General features: G+C 38.4%; 1 protein-coding gene and 1 long non-coding RNA gene across 4 annotated transcripts in view; one reads left to right on the top strand and one right to left on the bottom strand.

The window, feature by feature from the left end:
* Positions 1-4,133: 4,133 nt before the first annotated feature.
* Positions 4,134-22,025, top strand: part of LOC124612353 (UDP-glycosyltransferase UGT5-like) — a 150,137-nt gene continuing 132,245 nt past the window's right edge. The window contains exons 1-2 of one of the 2 annotated variants that reach the window (XM_047140508.1): positions 4,134-4,152; positions 21,560-21,637. The gene's annotated coding sequence lies outside the window, so the exon portion shown is untranslated. Of the gene's footprint in view, positions 4,153-4,732; positions 5,100-21,559; positions 21,638-22,025 lie in introns of those variants that run through there. The other variant, XM_047140507.1, reaches the window with a different exon arrangement.
* LOC124612354 overlaps positions 7,075-22,025 on the bottom strand; it is a 61,741-nt gene continuing 46,790 nt past the window's right edge. For both annotated transcript variants that reach the window (XR_006979533.1, XR_006979534.1), the window contains exon 3: positions 7,075-7,299. This is a non-coding gene — a long non-coding RNA (uncharacterized LOC124612354). The remainder of the gene's footprint in view (positions 7,300-22,025) is intronic.

Here is a 22,025-nt window from a genome sequence, read left to right as displayed (position 1 = left end):
TCTACCATCATAAGACTCCGCTTCAATCATGCCTCTTTCCCACAGCATCTACATCGGATCAACGTTTACAGTTCACCAGCATGTGAGTGTGATCCTGAGTCGGAAGCTGATGTCAACCACATCTTATTTATGTGCCCCAAATTTGACCGTGAACGGTTGGTCTTTTTGAAGATATTGCTGAGTATGGGCTACTATCTTCCTCAATCAGCTTCTTCTCTTTTGTGTACTAAAGACGTTCGTCTATATAAAGTGATCGTTAACTTCATCAAGAGTACTGGTCACAATCTGTAGGTTTTAATGGTGTACGTCAATTATAAATATATCTTGCTGATGAAGATATTTCAGAATTGGTGTGAATTGTAAGCCAAGACACTTTTAATTATTTTTCAATTCAATTCAATTTTTAAAACATTAAGTACAAAACTGTAACAGTTAAGCTTTTTATTCTTGTAAATATGCATTTCTGTATTTGTTTATTCAATTATGTGTACATTGTCACTGTGTTGCCGATGGCTAAATTGAGTGCACACTCAAAGGCCAAATAAAAAAAATAAAAATAAAAAAAAAACCACAACGCCGTGCGACCTGGCGCAGGCGCGTGTCGCGTCCCAGTCGCGTCGCGTCGCAATTTGCGCGGTCCCATTCGAACCTGTGATGTTACAAAAACGCGCGCTGCGCTGCGTCGCCCCACACGCGCTATACGCGTCTCAATTTGCGCCTAGCCTGCAAGCAGACAGATTACACCAATACTCAGGGTGCAGCGCGGGCTGCAAAACTGATGTCTTCGCACATTTAGAGCTCTTAGTAGAAAGTTATGAATAGCTATTGCATCTTTTTTAAGCACGAATACTAAGTCTCAAAGTCTCCCCTCACGTTACGCCACTGCTTATAAGAGTAGAGGGGCATGAAAGGGAAGCAGTGGGTGAGAAGGGAGTGAGACAGGGCTGTAGCCTATCCCTGATGTTATTCGATCTGTATATTGAGCAAGCAGTAAAGGAAATAAAAGCTAAATTTGGAGCAGGAATTAAAATCCATGGAGAAGAAATAAAAACTTTAAGGTTTGCTGATGACATTGTAATTCTGTCAGAGACAGCAAAGGACCTGGAAGAGTAGTTGAACAGAATGGACAGTGTCTTGAAAGGAGAATGTAAGATGAACATCACCAAATGCCAAATGAGGATAATGGAATGTAGTCAAATGGAGTCATGTGATGCTGAGGGGATTAGTTTAGGAAATGGGACACTTAAAGTAGTAAAGGAGTTTTGCTATTTGGGGAGAAAAATAACAGATGATGGTCAAAGTAGAGAGGATATAAAATGTAGACTGGCTGTGGCAAGAGGAAATTGTGGCACAACCTGACTAAAAGAAGAGACCAGTTGGTAAGACATGTTCTGGGCATCAAGGGATCGCCAATTTAGTATTGGAGGAGATCGTGGAGGGTAAAAATCATAGAGGGAGACCAAGAGATGAATACACTAAGCAGATTTAGAAGGATGTAGGTTGCAGTAGTTGCTCAGAGATGAAGAAGCTTGTACAGGATAGAGTAGCATGCAGAGCTGGTTCAAGTGGTTCAAATGGTTCTGAGCACTATGGGACTTCAACATCTGAGGTCATCAGTCCCCTCATGGAGAGCTGCATCAAACCAAACCAGTCTCTGGACAGAAGACCACAACAACAACAACAGCAACAACAACATGGGCCCTATCATTACCTGGATGGTTATTTTGGGATCATCTTTTACTGTGTCTAACTAAGTCTAGATATCTTTTTGTTATAACTGTAATACCCGTAGTATGCGATGGAAACCCCCAGTCAGCAGTAGTGGGAACAAAATTTGCTAATATAGATTCTTCTTCTGATGTTAGTACACTTGTATTTCCTTCCTCAATTTGTCCATTGTCCTTCACGGGCTTTTTGCTGAATTTTTTGGTATACCTAGTCTCGTGGCTGCACCTTTTGTTGTCTCTTGATTATTTTTAATTAACAAGATCACTTCTTCCAATGTTTCCTTATCCAAATCTAGGTCTGTCTTGCAAATGGAGACCTTTGGTAAGTTCTAGGCATTGCAGTCCCATTTTTAGTTTATGTATGACTTACTTTATCTGTTCAGACTGATATTTTGTTCTTTAACTTAACTAATATATTTATAGCCTATTGTGTCCATTTTTTACAGTTAAAACAAAAACCCCAATCTCAATCTAAGACTTGTGCATTAAACAGAACACTTATAAAAACAGAGACTGCTTAAGACTTTTTAAAAAACGTGAATTTTTAATCATTAAAATTGTTTGTGGGCTACTTCTAACAATATCAGACAACTTCATTAAAATGTGTGACTTTGAACATTTCGGAACCTGATTATAGGATTAACTATTTCTTCTGGGCCAAGAAAGTTTTTCCCAAGTTTAATTGTAAGCAGACATGTAGGACTTGCATACACATTTTTGAAGTATATTATTTTTTTAAATTTTATTTGAAATTATGGGAATTCAAATCAACAGATTCCATTGTATTATATGGCAATTTTTATTTTCAGGAGGATATGTAAGTTTACCCAGAAATGGAAAGAAAGGGATGAAATTGACCCGCAGGGTCAATTTTACACCCAGGAGGTCAAAATCACCCCAGTTGACAGTACCACATCTACACCTGTTGTCAAAAGTATGATAATGTGGGGTACCGTATCAAGTGAAATTTGTGACTGGCCTGAGGATTTTTTGATAGGGATGATGCAGCAAGTTATCTTGTATGGGGAATCATTGACAGATGTAGAAGAAAATTAGGGTGTGCCCCAGGGAAATGTTTAAGGACTCTTGTATTCATGTTTTATATTAGTAACCTAGCAGACATTGTTAACAGTAACATCAGACATTATACAGATGATGCCGTTATCTATAATGAAGTAGTGTCTGAAAGAAGCTGCACAAGTACTCAGATCTTGATAAGATTTCAAAGTGGTGCAACGGTTGCAACTTGTTATTAAATTTTCAGAAATGTAAAGTTGTGCACTCCACAGAACAAAAAAAAGTATCCTATGACTAAAATATTAATGAGTCACAGTAGGAATCAGTCAACTCATACAAATACCTGTATACAATGCTTTGTAGGGATATGAAATGGAATGATCACAAAGGCTCATTCATGGGCAAAACACATGTCGGACTTCAGTCTGTTGGTATAACTATGGGGAAATGCACTGATTCTATGAACGAGATCACTTATGTAACCGTCTTAGAATAACGCTCAAAAGTGTGGGACCTATATGAGACCTATACTAATGAGGGGCACTGAATGTATGCAGAGAAGGGCAGTACAGATGGTCATAGGTTATTTTACACCATGGAAGAATGTCACGGAGATGCTGAAGAAACAGAGCTGTAATACTCTTGAAGACATACTTAAACTATCCCGAGAAAGCCTGCTCACGCTGTCTCATGAACCTGCTTCAAATGATGAACCTAGGAATGTACTACATATCGGTCCCGTAGTGATACTTGGAACAAGATTAGATTAGTTACAGCGTGCACAGAGGCGTTTAAACAATAATTCATCCTGCACTTCGTACGTGAAGAGAATGAGAAAAATCCCTAACAAATGGTACCCTGTGCTATGTGAATCACAACGATTTGCAGAGTACGTACGTAGATGTAGAGCCCTGAGCGTTGACTTGGCTTGGCTTGGCTGAAAAAAATATTGATTTTAGACGAGGAAAAAATTGTTGTGCGGTCGAGTAGCCCCGTCCTCACCCAGCGCCGTGGAGGGAGCGACAAATGGCCAGCGGGCGCCAAGCGAGGAGTGGCGGTGGGCCCTGGACACGCGGTACCACATGGCTCGCAGCCGCGCTGAGCGCTGGCATGTGTAGGCGTCACCTGCTGGCCAGGGGCGCAGTAGCGGCTCGCGGTGCGCCGTATGCGCGAGCCACATACGATGAAGCGCTCTTCCTCCGACAGCGCAGACTAGGCTGCATCCCTCTAGGACAGGCCGAACGCCCGCCCGACACAACACACGGGGTGACTGCGGAACTGCGGACGCCGTGGAGCTCACACGACAATCCCAACTGCGTCATGGACACAATTGTCTCCCGCACAACGGCCTCCGAGACGCATCGGATTACAGGAGACGCCAAACTCCCAGCCGCCATTATGATGCTTGGTTCGTATTTCTTTGGTTCGGTGCCGACTGTATGACGAATCTTTTTGGTTTTACAATTTTTTCACAAACGGAGTGCAAAATACCTAGATAACGTCGAATTTATGCGTCTGAGTATCACTTGAATAACGATACCACAGGAATAAACATAAGCACATCGTATTTTGCAAACATCTCGAACGCAACAACTGTATTTTAATGAAAATCATCACGAAAATCACATTAGTAACATAACTTCGTAAAAATCACAACACTCTGTATCATTTTAAAGCATATATCGGTATATTATCCATATTTTTAGAATCGCTAATCGCTTAGCTGTAGCTCTGCTAGCTTGCGACCAGTGGATTGAAATTAACAAAATATAGAAAAAAATAAAAAAAAAGCATCTGTGTTCGATACTCAGGATAGATCTTATTTCCTTCTGCATAAATTTCTCATGAAAAAATATGACGTGCCTGATATTTCGCCGCCTACGCTTTGCTTGAAGCGATCAGAGCGGTTAGCCAGCGAGGAATGTGAATGCGTAAAGTCCAAAGCTTACATGGATTCACGGGTAGATGGCGCGCAGGACTTTCTTGACTTGGTGGAACAGGATCTGCTGTGAAGTGTAGAGAATGAACAACTTTAAGGGTCAGTTGTACAATCGTGAGTTAAATCTAGGGATATCTGAACGAGGAATAGGAGTTAACTTGGAGAGCTCCTTGTATGACAGCATTTTATTCTCCGTTCCCGTCCTGTTAAGTTGGCAACAATTTTCTTGCACGTCATTTCATATTAACTTCAGTCGTCGTCTGCGTATCTATTATCTAACGTGTTACGTGAGCGATTGGCGTTCCAGATCGCATGATTGTTCGTTTGAGGATATTTTGAGGCTGATAGATACTGTAGATGAGTTCAAGAGTGTAGTAGAAAACACGAAAACTTCTGCCGTCTCATTCAGTGAAAGTGTTAGTGCAAAACATTTAACTACATTTGTAGGTTCGCATGTATAACAGTGTAACGATCTATCGTAAAATTACTTAAAGGATAGGGTATTTGTTGTTTGACCAGTAAGCGATCTTTCTAGATTTCCGAATAAAGTATGGGAAAAATATGCAACTGTTTGCATTCATAAACAACCTCTCAAAAATACTATAGGGACTTATATACAAGCAACAGTGAAATGCGGTAACGTTTATGAAATAGTTGGTCTTTTCAGTATCTCCAACTGTGACACAGACATCATTGAGTTGACCGACAATCCTGAGATGCCTTACTAATTTAACATGCTATTGTATTTATGTCTTAAAATGATAAACTCGTTAGTGAAGTATGTAATTGGTTTGTAAATAATGGGTTATCACTAAATGTTAGTAAGACCCAATTCGTACATTTCCAAGAAAGGAAAAAAGTTGAGGATCAATTAAGTATTACATTGAATGGTAGTGAGCTACTACAAGTTGAGTCAATAAGTTTCTGGGTGTACACATTGACAACAGTCTAAAATGGTCTGAACATATTTTGCACCTCCACAAAAAACTCACCTCAGCAACATTCGCTGTTCGTATTATTGCCACTGTATGCGACCGAGAACCACAAAAACTGCTAATTTTAGTTATTTCCAGGCACTATTGCTGTATGGCATGGTTTTCTGGGGTAATCAGCCATTATCCAAAACAATATTCATTGCCCAAAAGAGAGTTATTAGGATAATGAGAGGAGTCCAGCCTAGACATTCTTGTAGGAACCTTTTCAGAAAATTAGGGATACTGACAACTGCGTGCCAATATATCTACTCCCGGTTACGTTTCATTGGTAAAAATGGACAATCGTACAAAACCAATGATTCATACCATACCCACAATACCAGGAGGAAGATGGAACTCCATTATGAATAAAAAAACCTTACTATTGTACAAAAAGGAGCCCATTACATGAGCTTCAAGGTGTTCAATGCTCTCCCACCATCACTGAAATTACTTATCCACAAGCTTCCGAAATTTAAACAACAGTATTTATTAGATAAGTCCTTCTATTTGGTAGAAGAATATTTCAGTAGAGTTAATGTAATTGATTTTTTTCATTTACTAACTTGATGTGCTATTGTGCATTACGATACTCGCAATCACTGTTAACATTACTGTGTCTTTCATTTAGCTATTAAGATCTACCATTTTTTTTAATGTAATTTTTTCCATACTTATTAATGTGTATTTTGTCTTATACCAGATATCCTCTTGCAAGAGGTACTTTTATGTATTCCTATTGTATTATTTGTAATAATTCTAACACGTCCTACATCCAAGCGAATGTCTTGCAGTATTAGACTTATGGGATATAAATAAATAAACAGCAGCAAGGAGTTTCTACAGAGAGTATCGTTGCTGGAATTTCTGAACATTGTGCATCCACTTTTGCAGATATTGGGCCTATATAAATCTCGTTTCTATGTTACGATTATCAACAATTATATTGGGCATGTATATGATGATTAATATGTCAACATCTACAATAAATAACCATAATCTTTTTTATAATCCTGTGCTAGAAATGTACCTATGGCACATATCCACACTGGAAGCTGTTATTGTATCTCACTCTAAATGTTTGAGGAACAGTAACTGTTTCATAAATAATTTTGTCTTTTGCAATCATCTTTAGCTGCTATATGTGGTATGGGAGGGAAGGGGAAGTAACTGGAGGTATGATATTCATTGTGTTCTTCCTTTTCTACAGTCATCTCAGCTTAAACCTGTCAGTTTTGTTTTCAGAATAAAAGTACCTGTTCTCAAATGTGGAAGAATTAGCAGAGTTGCAAGTGGCACTGCTTGGAAAGTGGCATGACTAGAGCCAGAGAAGGAAGAGCTGTATTGGCTGAAAAAAAAAGCATCAAGTTCAAAATTAGGATCAGAAAATACAAATTAAATGATTTCTGATTAGAAGTATATTGTTCCATATACATGTGTGTATTTTATTTTCACTTAATTACATTAGAGAACAAATAATTAACAAAACTGTCTTCTGTATATGTTGTCCAGTGTCCTTTTAATAATTCTGCTGGTTGTCCCTTTGTCAGCACCATTTAAGTCACCAGTGGGCAGAAAAAATCAACAGAGGCAAAATATTTGAGTGTCAATAGTAGCCGCTTCATTGGGGGAACAGTCATTTCTGAAACAAAGAAAAAGAATGACTGAGACAATTTGTTTGACAATTAAAGAGAAATTTAGAAACACAACTCTAGCCACTCTTTCCACTGTTACGATTATGTAGAATCAATAACTAAAGATTCCCTGTTAGCTGAATAACAAGTACCTATGTTCTTATGTCACACAGACAATTACTTTATGATAAATATGGGTGTGGTTATGAGGGAAATACTAATAACTGAGAAACGCAACAGACATATCCTGTAGCTTTCTTGAAAAGAGTGACTCTCCTGTTAATTTTACTGTCTTAAACCTAGCTTGAGTAAGCACAAATAATTTGTGTGTATAGGAATGATTCTAGGTGGTATATAATTTTCTTGCTCTGAAACATTCACCAAAAGATGTAAAGTTGTTGCCTCAATGTGAGATATGAGTTAACAATATTTTCTGCTGTAGATGTGGCTGAGTGAACTCTAGAAATTATACTATCAAACTTTTTGTTACCTTAAACAGTCATAATAAACCATCAATTTCAGAAAAATGGTGCTGCACGGGAGTACAACATAAGATAGCCCTATTTCAGTTTATGTTACCTTCGGCTACCTACAATTTGAAATAAAGGAGAACACTGAAAATAACTTGATATCGAAGAAAAGATAAAAAAAATATCATTCTAGGCACTCCTTCCACACGCTAAAACTGCGTATTCATTAACTAGATTCTTGTTTTGCTCTTATACATATGTAGCCATTATGTTATGATAAATATGGATGGGCTTATGTTGATTACACTGATAATTGAGAAACACATCAGCTATACATCTATGTTCTGTAGTTGAGGAGACATCAACTTTTTTAAAATGGTAACTTCCTTGTTAATCTTACTGTGTTAGTGCTTGAGAAAGCACAGATTGTTTACAAACTTCAGTGAATAATGGTAAGAACTTAGTCACTTGCACAAATAACTTTTATGTTGTATTGAACAAGCTATAAATCGTAATACCGTAACAACCTGGAAGCTTACCAATACCAGTATTTGTACTGAATTAACAAATGCTTTAGATCAGTGAAACTCAAGGCATTCTTAGAGCAGAAGGATGCTTTGCGAATTTCAGTACTGTCTCATATGAGATATTCAGAAAAAAGTGCTTTAATGAGATCTTTGGAAATTGATCAAGTACGTGTGCTGAAGAGAAAGTTCATTTCCACTTTGGAACAGATTTCTGAACCTGTTCTAATCTCTTGTAAGCTTCTTTACCAGTGTAAAAAATGCACAACTCAGTATTGCTGCATGTTATAAACAGCCCCAAAATGACAAACAGTTAAGACAGATTGCATAATATAGTATATACCAACAGCATGTTGGAGGCTGGGTGAATTCATTTTAGTTTCACTGTAAGTTACGAAGTGGTTGAGATTTAATGACAGAGGGTCGGTGTGTGCTTACTAGGTCTGCTAGTTAATATCCAATCTGGCTTTCTTAGATCTAGTACTGGATTGTTACATATGTCTGTTTAGTGGAGCAGGATGCAGGTTTGGTTTTTCCTGCTCCTTGTTCTCGTCAAGGCTCCAACTTACCATGGTAAAATGTAATAGGTCTAGTGTTGAAATTTTATTTAACATCTGTGTGGGGAAATATTACTTCAGAAAAAAATGTGTACAAACTTTTCTGGCATTTGCCTCAAATGGCAAATATTAACAACTGATAGCGATCATGAACACAGCTGTTTAAAATTGTATTTTTATCTTCCTACTAGAGGCACTGTCTGGTTGTGCCATCTTAGATAGGAAAAGAAATAAGATGTATCTATACTGAAAATAAAATTAGGTTACTCTACTTGCATGCATTTGAAAGTATTAATGTAGTGTATAAATTATAAAGTAAAGGTCTTTTACAACATAAAAAATTGATTATATACGGGTACCAAATTTTTAATTTTCCTACCATATGGAAGGAGGTAGAGGTTGTATGACACAGTATAGCTCTTGGCACAAGTGGAGCTACTATCAGCCTCACCTGCTTATAACCTGCATCTTATCATAACACCTCCTACCCCATTTTATAAATGCACGCATGAGTATGCATGTATGTAAAATGATTAATGATATCTCAAAACACGAAGGCATGATGAAAATTTTTCTTAAAATTTCTAGAAGGATTTGCAGAGTTCCATTCAATTAAATTTGGGATTATATTTTTATATGATTTGAGAGCTGTTGACTCAAAATCAGTAATTCATTGATAGCTATTATTATTATTATTATTATTATTATTATCAGTAGTAGTAGTAGTAGTAGTAGTAGTTTCCCTTTCCTCCTGCCATTGTGGTGAAATGTCATAAACACTTACCAGTCAGCTTTGACATAAAACATCAGTCACTTTCAGTTATTTACCTCCCATTCCCATCCTCATCTCTTTGCCTAGGGGTAACACATCAAAGAGACTTTTAGCGATCAGACCAGCAGTGCAGAACACAATCGATTCAACACTTGTATTGACCATTTTTAGCTTATTTTTATGTCACTCACTACCCTCTTCCAACCCAGTCTTGACCCAGAAAACTATGGATTCAACTATGATAATATCTTTACAGTTCAGCCCCTTGCTGCACTGCACTGCCCCTAGCATTAGGGATGGTAATTCAGAATGCAGGTCTTGTCAAGCTCATGAAGCATTTGTCGTAGAGCAAGCCTCATGAGACTCAACTGTCCCATATGAAAATATGTTTCTGACATCATGATTCTGTGGCATTCTGAGAGCCTGAAGGCAATAGGCTCACACTCTTGCAGAATGAGTCATAAAGGGGAGATGTGTGTGACCTGTTCAGAAAATAGCATACATGCAAGCTGGTGGTCTGCAACGCCAAGTGACAGATGAGAAAGATTCCACTGTTTCATTTAGGCTGCGCCATTTGTTTGGCATAAAATTACCAAATATGCAGCAAACAGTCACAAAATCGTGTTTTATTTATTCACTTTTGCAAATTGATTTCAACTGATTAACAGCCATCATCTGTGCTTTCAAAATGTGCCCAGAGTAGTAATTCTGTCTTAAGCCAATCAACTTGGGAACCACATGGAGCCCACCATTCATTTGTTTGGCATCTACATATACATCTATACTCTGCAAACCACTGTTAAGTTCTTGAGGGGTATGTCCCATTGTACCAGTTATTAGGGTTTCTTCCCATTCCATTCATGTAAGGAGTGTGGGAAGAATGATCGTTTGAATTTGTGGGCTGTAATTATTCTAATCTTAACTTCACGATCCCTATGTGAGTGATGCATAGGGGGTTATAGTATATTTGTAGAGTCATCTTTTAAAGCCGTTTCATGAAACTTTGTTGCCGGACTTTCTCGGGATAGTTTATATCTATCTTCAAGAGTCTGCCGGTTCAGTTTCATCATCATCTTTGCGACACTCTCCCACGTATCAAACAAACCTGTGGTTATTCGTGTTGCCCTTCTCTGTGTATGTTCAATATCTCCTGTGAGTCGAATTTGGTATGGGTCCCATACACTTGGGCAGTATTCTATGACCAGTCACAGGAGTAGTTTGTAAGCCATCTCTTCGTAGACTAATTGCACTTCCCCAGTGTCCTACCAATAAACCAAAGTCTACCCCCTGGTTTACCCACAACTCAGCCTATCTGGTCATTCTCTTCCATATCCCCACAGTGTTACACCCAGGTAGTTGAATGAGTCGGTTGATTCCGACAGCAATTCGTTGATATTATAGTCAGAGGATACTATATTTCTTCATTTTGTGAAGTGCAAAATTTTACATTTTTGAATATTTATGCAGCTTGTGTAGAATGGAGCTATACTAACTTCAATAGTTGTAGTATGTAATGATGACAATGGAATCTATACTAGATGTTAACAAATTTCTCTTCTTCAGAAAAGCTTTCCTTGCCATTGCCAGTCTACATTTTATATCCTCTCTACTTCGACCATCATCAATTATTTTGCTCCCCAAATAGCAAAACTCCTGTACTACTTTAAATGTCTCATTTCCTAATCTAATTCCCTCAGCATCACCCGAGTTAACTCGACTACATTCTATTATGCTCATTTTGCTTTTTGTTGATGTTCATCTTATATCCTCCTTTCAAGACACTGTCCATTCCATTCAACTGCTCTTCCAAGTCCTTTGCTGTCTCTGACAGAATTGCAATGTCATCGGCAAACCTCAAAGTTTTTATTTCTTCTCCATGGATTTTAATACCTACCCCAGATTTTTCTTTTGTTTCCTTTACTGTTTGCTCAATATACAGATTGAATAACATCAGGGAGATGAAGGCGTAACAAGCTTTTTAATTTAAAGAGAAGTGCTTTTGATATCAAAAGAAGACAGTGTAGCCCAAATGTTATACTGGTGGTTGCATTATAACTACCAGAACAAATAATATAATTTAAAGAAATCAGATTGTAGCTAACTGCAATTTTAGCTTGTTTCCAAAAAAAAATATTCTAAGCAACAATTTTAAAGACATGGTACAACAGCTGCTGGTAACTTATTAATAAATCTGCCCCCTTGTAATGATTTGAACATCAGTTAGGCTTCATTTGCAGAATAAAAGCAATTTATAGTTTATCTAAAAACAAATATTGCTTCAGAGCACGTGTCTGCTATATACAGAAACACAACTCATGAGTGTGTGAGCCACAGAAGAATAACATGGACATTAAGTATGTCTTTTTTTTTATGTGACCATGTACACCAAAGTTATTGAATCATGGAACAAGATACTAAGTAATTCACAGAATGCAGCTGAAATGTTAAAAAATGAAACATAAAAAAATTGTGATGGTGTTTTAGACTTCTCGGAAAAAATGGCACTAAACTATTCTGAGAATTTTCTGTAAAGAATAAAAACCAACACCACAAGGAAGTCTTTCAGTTTGTATTCCAAATTATGGGTTTACCACTTAGTCTGCAGGAAGGCCATCAAAAATGGAAACTACAGAATGCCATAATACTTTCTCTATGCTGGTTAAAGAAGTGTGATCCAGGTACAAATTATTTTTGTCTAGTTTTCAGTGAATTAATGCTGCAGTCACCATTAATTTAGTCCATGCAATTAATCACAAATTGTGTAAGGATAGCATAGTTAAAATTCCAAGATGCTTGATAAATAACCTGCGCAAAATTCATGAACTGACACTGAAGGCAGTTAATCACCGTTTCTTGAGCTATGAATGTTCCTAATGGATTAATGTATTTCCTCTGGAATATGATATGAAAGATGACAATAATGTCAGTATAAGCAATGCGTATCTCAGAGACAGTGACATAGCAGGATTGTTATAGTGAAGGCAGTAGTACTTCTTTTATGAATGAGTTCATAAACTTTATCTTTCCAAGAAACAATATCATCTTTATTCAGTCCTGAGTATTCAAAAAGCTAGACTTTAGTGTGTCTTTGTAAGAAAATCAATGGGTATAGAACAGAAAATGTGTCTGGAAAAAAGTGCAGAGCAGAAGATCAGAGGGTTGTCAGAATCACACTAGTGGGGTAACAGTATATTATAAAATTGTATTTAGCATACATATATGAAGGATGTTCCTTTTCTTGGAAAAAGCCTGCTTAAATGATTCCAGAATCAAACTGTAAGGGTGTAATTTTTCAAGTAAGCAAAAACCATGACCTATGCACAAAAAAATTAAAAGATAAGAAAAAATTAAAATGTAAGACCAAAGCAAAGACAATTTTGAGCATTATATTTTAGGCCTTAAATCAAATACTCACAAGGCAAATGATATTTAACTCCCAGGTGACTACAGATGTGAGATACATTATATTAAACTTAAATCATCAACCACTGTGTTCAATGAAGTCTTCCTAAGATTAGCTGAAAAAGCGACCAGTTAGATATACTAAGACAAGTGCAGCATACTCAACACTGGGGTGTAAATTTCAACCTCACCTGTACATGCTGCACCCTGTTCTTTACTTATGAGGATTTTGCCCTTAGGGTGGGAAACTTCGACTAAAGGCAATGAACCACTTGTGGTCAATAGCATAGAAAGTCGCCAATGGCAGAGCAGGCATTAGGACAGAAAGTTCAATCTCAGCTGGAATGGCAGATGGAGGCTGCGGTGACCAGGAATTCATAAATCGTTTTACACCCACTTTCCAGTGAACATATTTACATCTATATCCTGCAAACCAACATGAGGTGCATGGCAGAGGGTACATCCCATTGTACCAGTTATTAGGGGTTCTTCATGTTCCATTCATGTATGGAGTGTGAGAAGAATGATTGTTTGCATGCCTCTGTGCATGCAGTAATTATTCTAATCTTATCCTCATGATCTCTATGTGAGTGATACATAGGTGGTTGTAGTATATCCCTAGACTGATCATTTAAAGCTGGTTCTTGAAACTTTGTTAATAGATTTTCTCAGGATAGTTTTACATCTGTGTTCAAGAGTCTGCCAGTTCAGTTCCTTCGTATCTCTGTGACACTCTTCCATGGATTAAACAAACCTGTGACCATTTGTGCTGCCCTTCTCTGTATACATTCTATATGCCCTGTTAGTGCTATCTTGTATGGGTCCCACACACTTGACCAGTATTCTAGAACTGGTCCCATGAGTGATTTGTAAGCAATCATTTTTGTAAATTGATTGCACTTCCCCAACTGAAATCGTCTACCACCTGCTTTACCCATAACTGAACCTGTGTGGTCATTCCATTTCATATCCCTAAAAAGTGTCACACCCAGGTATTTGTATGAGTTGGCCGATTCCAACAGTGGCTCACTGATGTTATAGTCATAAGATACTGCATTTTTTTGTTTTTGTGAAGTGCAAACATTTACATTTCTGAACATTTATAGCAAGTTACCAATCTCTGCACCACTTTGAAATGTTATCAGATCTGAGTGAATATTTCTGCAGCTTCTCTCAGATAGTACATCATTACGGATAACAGCATCCTCGGAAAAAAAAAAAAAAAAAAAAGAGAGAGAGAGAGAAAGAGAGAGAGAGAGAACCTGGTTTTACTAATAATATTGTCTGCAAGGTCATTAATATACAACATGAACAGAAAGGGTCCCAAAGCACTTTCCTGGGGCACACCCAAAGTTACTTCTACATATGATGATGTGTCTCCATCCAAGGTAACATGCTGTGTCCTTCCTACCAAAAAGTCCTCAATCCAGCCACAAATTTTGACAATAAGCATAGATCTGGTACTGAATCTTTTCAGAAATTAAGAAACACTGCATCTACCTGGTTGCCTTGATCCAAAGCTTTCAGTACGTCGCTTGAGAAAAGTGAGGGTTGGGTTCCATATGATTGATGTTTTTGAAATCCAAGCTGGTTGACATTAAGGAGGTCATTCTGTTCAAGACACTTCATTATGTTTGAGCTCAGTATACATTCCAAGATCCTACAACAAATCAACATCAAGGATACTGGATGATAATACATACTTCCTTGGTCATAAAAAAAATACATATTTGTTGGACTGCAGCAACAATCTCAAGCTAAAAGATGTAATGCAAAACAGTCTTCCAACAAGAAAATGGCTTTCTTCCAAAAGTCCTGTGATGATCAAGAAGTTGCAAAGGGGATAGGACTGTGATGTCTGAAGGCTCTAGTGATAGCTTGGCATGTAAGCAGTAGGTATGTGATCGGTTGTCTCACTTAGGGTTGTGACTGTGGAGCAATTCGGCAGCTGCATCTATGATTGAGCAGTCCTATTTAGGATCCACTCATCTCACCTTATATAGGGGCAGGCCGAGAACAGTCAGTCACTTGCAGTATTGCATATTTAGTTGAGAAAATAATAAATTATATTTTGCAACATGATATGTAAGAATGCTAACTGAGCCAAAGGGCAGAAAGTTAAGAAGATATAACAGTGACATACCAGCACTCTAAGTAACCTGTCTTGATGATGATGGCCAGCTGAATGAACTAGATGCAGCCTACAGTTTCTTCTGGAAGATTGAATACACGGAGTTCTGGAAGACTGATACACGGAGTGTGCTTTGCTATCAAGAACAAGCTTCTCAGGACATGCTGGAGCTTCCAGATGGGCATAAAAAACACATCATGACATTGAGACTTCAACTGTATGGGGATCAGCATGCCATAGTGATCCAGATTCCTGCATCCTCTGATATGAAAGAAACATTCTGTTCAGTTCTGGATAACATCCTATTACACATCAATCACCAAGACAAAATAATCTTTCTTGGTGATTTTAATGCTTGGATGTGGAAGGACTACAAAATGTGAAATGGTGTCGCTGGCAAGAAGGGAGCTGGCAGTGAAAACTCCGCTGATATTAGACTTCTCTCTAAATGTCCTGAACATGAATTGACAATTACCAATGTCATCTTTTGTAAAAAGATTTGCTGCAACGATGCACTGCACTTCGGTGATGTCATTGTCGGCAAGATGATCTACATGATGTTTTCATCACTAAAGTGGTGGCAGAAGCCAACGACTGTTGGAAAGATGACTGACTTACTAGATCCAGCATGCATTTGTCAGTGTTCACCCACATGAGTAAACAAAAGAACTGTCTACACACATCTGATAGTGAGAAGTTTGGTAAGTTATAATATGTCTCTCAGAACAGGAAACGGCTTCGTCAGACATTGTCTAAGGAATGTAATCATGGTGTAACACAACACTGGGAAAACACTATTATGGATGTCTGTAAAACATTAGGATATAAAACTAGGAAACATTAGAAGTGGTTTCATGAAAATGACGAAGAAATTGAAGCACTTATCTCAGAGAAGAGGAAAGACTTGCAAGCATTGTGAAAGGAGATGAACCCATTGCTAAGAAAGAAACCTTTCACCTCGCCCAGACATCAGTATAAAGAACTATCCATGTACTGAAGAATATATGGTGGATCATCAGAGGTAAAGAGTTACAACATCTAGCAAACAAAGACAGGTGACAGTCCTTCCAAGCCACAAAAGCGGTATATGGTTCAACCATCTTTGGTAGAAATCCACTTTTGTCCAGTGATAAGCGTACACTTCTAAAAGATCGATGCTGCATCATGAATAGGGGAAAGGAACATTTTGAAGACCTTATGAATCAGAAATCAGCTGCTCATGAACAAGGGTAAGGGTATGCCATAATAGAACTAAAACCCATAAAAGAACAACTTGGCTCCCCACCAGCATTATATGAAGTGTGCTGTCAATCTAGCAAAGTACACCAAGGGCATTTGTCCTGGTGGTATACCAGTGGAAGCTCTCAAAGAAGATGGTGAGGTACTCATAAGACCTGTATATGAGCTGATTGTTAAAATCCCAAACACTGAAGAAATGACTATTGATTGTAGAAATGATGTGGTGGTTCCCATATTTAAGTAAAGATGTCACACAGACTGCAATAACTCTCATGGAATATCACTAGGGTCTGGTTTGGGATAGCTAGTTACTCAAATTCTTGCAAATCCTGCTATGCCATTAGTAGAGGAATTATCACATAGAATTAAGTGTGGTTTCAGTCCTAAAGGAGCCACAGATATGATAATTCCAGCTTTTTGGCTTCAGGAAAAATGGAGGGAACAAAACAGACTTCTTTACATTGCCTTTTTTGACCTCATAGAGGCATTTGATTCCATAACCTGTGAAGCTTCATGGAAAATTTTAGTTTTGTATGGTTTTCTACAGAAATTGATTGTTGAAACTGCTCTACACAGATATATGACATCAGCTGTCATCATGGGTAAAAACTCTGCTAGTGAGTCATTCCATATCAAACAAAGATGTGTGATTGTCCTCATGTTATTTTCCTTGTATGTTGCCACTATAATGCAGTTTGTCATAGATGATATTCTTCCAGGAATACAGTTAACATAAAGGATAGGTGGGAAGCAGTTTAATCTGAACCATTCTAACATTTTGTGCAGCATTAGTTGACTTACACATACATTATGCTGGTGGCAATGCAGTTGTAGCTCAGTCTGAAGAAGAACTATTGTTAATCCTGAATGCCTTCTACACAGCACACAAAAAGATTGGCCTCAAACTGAACATCAGTAAAAAAATAGATGTTTCACCAACCAGCACCTCAGGAAGGACAAAAAAATATCAGCATCACCATTGGCAGAGTGACTCTTCAAGTAGTTAACACCCTTTCTTACGTTGGCAGCATCCTCTCAAGTGCAAATACAGATTCAGAAATTCAGTGCAGAATTAACAGTACTGGACCATCCTTTGCCAGGCTAAGATCTCAAGTATTGGACAACCACGACGTCAATGCTACATAGAAGACCCTTATATACAGTTCAGCTGTAATTCTCACCCTACTTTATGGATCTAAATCCTGGATATGTTGCAGATAGTATCTAAAACAGCTGGAACAGTATCATCAACAATGCCTGAAGAAGATTCTGCATGTAACATGGAAGGATTGATGCCTTCAAATGAAAGCATCATTGAAGAGGCAATATAGAAACGCTGGCTTTAAGACACCAGTTACCATGGGCAGGGCATGTAGTCCGCATGCCCAAAGGATTGTTTGAGGTAACAGTGGGCAACAACGTGTGGGGTGTCAGAGGAAATAGTTTAAGATGTAATTCAGGCTAACAAGAAGATGTGTCACATTAATGTTACCAGCTGGAAATCCTCAGCTCTCGACCATTCCTTTGGGAGATCTTCAGTCCACTGGGTGGCACTTCTTTTTGTAGAAAACAGCTGACAAACAGTGACTCATAAGAGGCAACATAGGAAAGAATACAAAACACTGAGATGAAATGGAAGAAAAGAAGCTGCTTCACCTGGGACCATCTGTCATCACTGCATCAAATTGTATACCTGGACTTGCACATAATTGGAAGACACACCTACTTGACTGCAAGTGTTTGCTATGACTCCACCAGCAACCAGTGGACCAAGCGAGGTGGCGCAGTGGTTAGACACTGGACTCGCATTCGGAAGGACGACGGTTCAATCCCGCGTCCGGCCATCCTGATTTAGGTTTTCCGTGATTTCCCTAAATCACTCCAGGCAAATGCCGGGATGGTTCCTCTGAAAGGGCACGGTCGACTTCCTTCCACATCCTTCCCTATTCCGATGAGACCGATGACCACGCTGTCTGGTCTCCTTCCCCAAAACCAACCAACCACCAGCAACCATAAATTTTCCAAAACAGGAGATCATAACATAAATCATTAGGACATTGAAAATCAATAACTGTTCTCAGTATGTTGGTGTTTCAACCAAAGTACTAAAATCTTGTGTGAACTTGATGCCTCTCTTCCCCAACTACCTTTGCAGTCAGTCAATGATTCAAAACATATTTCCTGTGAGGCCAAAATATGCAGTAACATCCTGTTCCAGAAGTAGAGATAACCATGCGAACTACAGTTACAGACCCATCTTCCATCTCCTCGCGTTATCAAAAAAATTGAGAAAGTAACTTTGTAACTGAATATTGAGCAATAGCTGTAAACAACATTTTAGTTTGACTTTCACAAAGGTTTCTCTATAGGAAAAGCAGTTAGATCCAACAACCTCAATTCTGGGGGAACATATTTAAAAAAATAAACCTGTTGGCATTTTTTATGATCTTGCCAAGACCTTCATTTGTGTAGATCATCAAATTCTACTAGAGAATCTACAATGGTATAAAATGGGGTGTTCAAAAAGTCTCTCCGCAGTGCCGTATGATTGTTAGCCGCGTGTGCTGTATGCTGCAGTGAATATACTGAAATGAAACTCAGTGAAATAAAAGTTATTAATTTATTGAATATTCATTTTTACTTACAAATTTTCACATTAAATGTCGAAAGTGTCCCCTCTGTTGTTGCATACAGAATTCAATTCGTCTAATCATGTTTACAAAAACAAGCTGCAACATTTCTTCTCTAACAGAAGCAGTGAAGGTAGATATTGCAGTTTTCAATTCATTGATTGATTTTGGATGGTTTTTATAGACAGTTGCTTTCACTGCACCCCAGTAGAAAAAGTCAGGCGGTGTTAGGTCAGGCGATCTTGGAGACCAAAGTCTGTGTGAAATTATGCAATCATCAAAAACCTCAGCAAGCAGTGACATTGAAATGTATGCACGGTTGCACCATCTTGTTGAAAATAACCATTCAGTATTCCACTTAACACAAGTTCTCCTACGAATGGGTACAGAATATCACTGCAGTATTGTTGTGCACTTATTGTTTTATTGAAAAACCCAAGCAGGTGAACAGTCATATGGCACGCACGGCTAACAATCATACGGCACTGCGGGGAGACTTTTTGAACTGCCCGTATAAAGGAATTGCCCTAGCCTAAATTAAGTCATATCTTAACAAAAGAAAACAAAGGCTCACATTAACAAATGATGCTGCAGAAATAAAACTAAATTCAGAGTGGATAGCTACATCTAGTTGATACAAGTTAATGTCATACTACTGTAGAAGCACTAAGAGGAAATGGGCACCTGCATTATATAAAAATAAAAAGGAGGAGGAGTTAATTGACAGGTTTATCAGGTTAATGAACATTGTGCTGAACAGATTTTGCATGCTGTGCCACGACAGTGGATCAGAAAACACACAAGCTAGTAGCGCAGATTGTTTACCAGAACGTGCCACTGTCAGTAAATATATTAAGTTTCATAAAATAGCTAGTGTTTAGTAAGATTATAAAGATTCAGTTGAAGAATAATTATTTGTGAAGATTTATGCAAACTTAACTGAAGAATCATCATTAGTGGAGACTTTAATATCGGTCTCTATTTGGACAGTACCGACAAGACACACCTAGAATCATTGATGTCCAACTTTAAATTATTTTCACAGTTAAAATCCAGATGACTATTGAAGGTTATAATGCAAAAGGCATTGAAAGTTTGTTTTTAGAGGCAACAACCTTTAGATGTAAAACCAATAGTCAATGGTTTACATAATGATGATGGTCAAATGTTGACAATAAAATATACCAAACAGCTAGATAGAGTTCATGGAAGAAAAGTACTCTATCAAAGATCCATAAATAATGACTCACCTATAGTGTTTAGAGAGAAATTTCAGGAAAGAACACTGGGAAGAAATTTCAAAAGTAAACAGTGTAAGTGTAAAATTTTGCTCTTTCTTAGACATACTGCTAAGCACAGCGAGTCTTGTTGTCCCATCATTGTCAATAAATTAAAGCACTATTACCACCATGGCCTCATACACGAACTAAGTGAAGCTGGTTTCCCAGATGGACTCATACGTCTTGTACACTCATATCTCACAAACAGATATTTCAACACTGACTTGTAGGGCAAACAATCAACACGACATGGTATCCAAGCTGTAGTACCCGGGAAGCATCCTAGGGCCCATTTTGTTCAACTTGAACATTAATAACTTCCCGGCTGCACAAAACACGACATTAGCCATCTACATGGATGACACAGCCATCCTTGCACAAGATTGGAAACCATCAAACATTTATTCACGAATACAGATGGCACTCAAAACTGCTGAGCCTTGGTTGGAGCAATGGCGTATTAAAGTAAACGCTGACAAGTGTGAAGCAGTTCTGTTTACATGCAGACTGAAACTACTGTGTAAACATCAACACAGTAGACAGAAAACACTACATACATGCCCAATACATTTCGGGGAAAAAGTCAGATATCTCGGTGTCTGGCAAGACCATAAACTTCCGTGGGGGGACCACATAAAATACATTGCCAACAGAGTGCATGCAAGGCTCAAACAACTGTACCCAATGCTCAACAGGGAAAACACACTGAACATGAGGGCGTTGAGGTCCATATACATGACAGTGATTAGACCTCTGATGTATGCAGCTCCCATCTGGGGATATGCAGCTCCTACATGACTGCGCTGCCTGCAGATCATACAGAAAAAATTGCTACGAATCATTAGCAATGCTCCACGCTACACACGCACCATGGATCTTCACAATGAATACCGCCTTGAAAACCTCAAGGAAGTATTCAAAAAACATGCCATATGACTATACAGGAACTCGAGATACTCGAACTATGAACTATGATCACAACCATAGGTGGAAGTATAAGCGGCCGAAGACACTGCTAGCTAGGGCATAACCACCTATGATAAGGTAACACACACCAACAAGCGACAAACGTCGGCAAGCCCCTGCATATCAGCAACATTAACTGGAAATACCAGCTGCTACTAAAGCTGACCAACAGGCTACAGCAGGGAAACTGATGAGCTTACCCACTGACACACAAACAAATCACCAACATCACCCTGCACTGCCCATTGGATAAATGACCTATCGGTCACAAAACGATGATGAACCTAACTGTTACAGGTTTGCTGACACTGACCGAGAGATCAACACTGGCACCTAGCGGCAGCCGCCCAGTAACAGCACAGCACATCATCAAAGGTATCAACATGCATGATACCCACTACTAACCAAACCTACCCTTGCATGACCTGTCGCAGGCAGCAAGACATCCGCTACTGCTCTTACCACACAACCTAACTATTGCAGAGGTTTTTTTTCCCTTGGCACTTTTTTTCCTCTGCCCTTCAAACTATTACCCTTAGTTCGACTTTCAATCCAATCTATCTCCAGATAAGCGCATTTTAATGGTTAACCTTAACCAGATGTACGAAAACATCGCAGTACCCACATCCTGCGACATCTCACTTTAGTGAAAACTAACCCTTATTCAGAGATGGCAGTAGACCTTTTGAGTTGGCCATCATGCTAGTGTGGGTGTGGAGGTGCTCCACCTAATAAAAAAAAGTGTTGTAAAATACTTCCTCAC

Source organism: Schistocerca americana, chromosome 4 (genome assembly GCF_021461395.2).
Source record: "Schistocerca americana isolate TAMUIC-IGC-003095 chromosome 4, iqSchAmer2.1, whole genome shotgun sequence".
Classification (NCBI taxonomy): Eukaryota; Metazoa; Arthropoda; class Insecta; order Orthoptera; family Acrididae; genus Schistocerca; species Schistocerca americana.
Note: the sequence above shows the minus strand (reverse complement) of the source record. Positions and strands in the feature narration are given on the sequence as shown.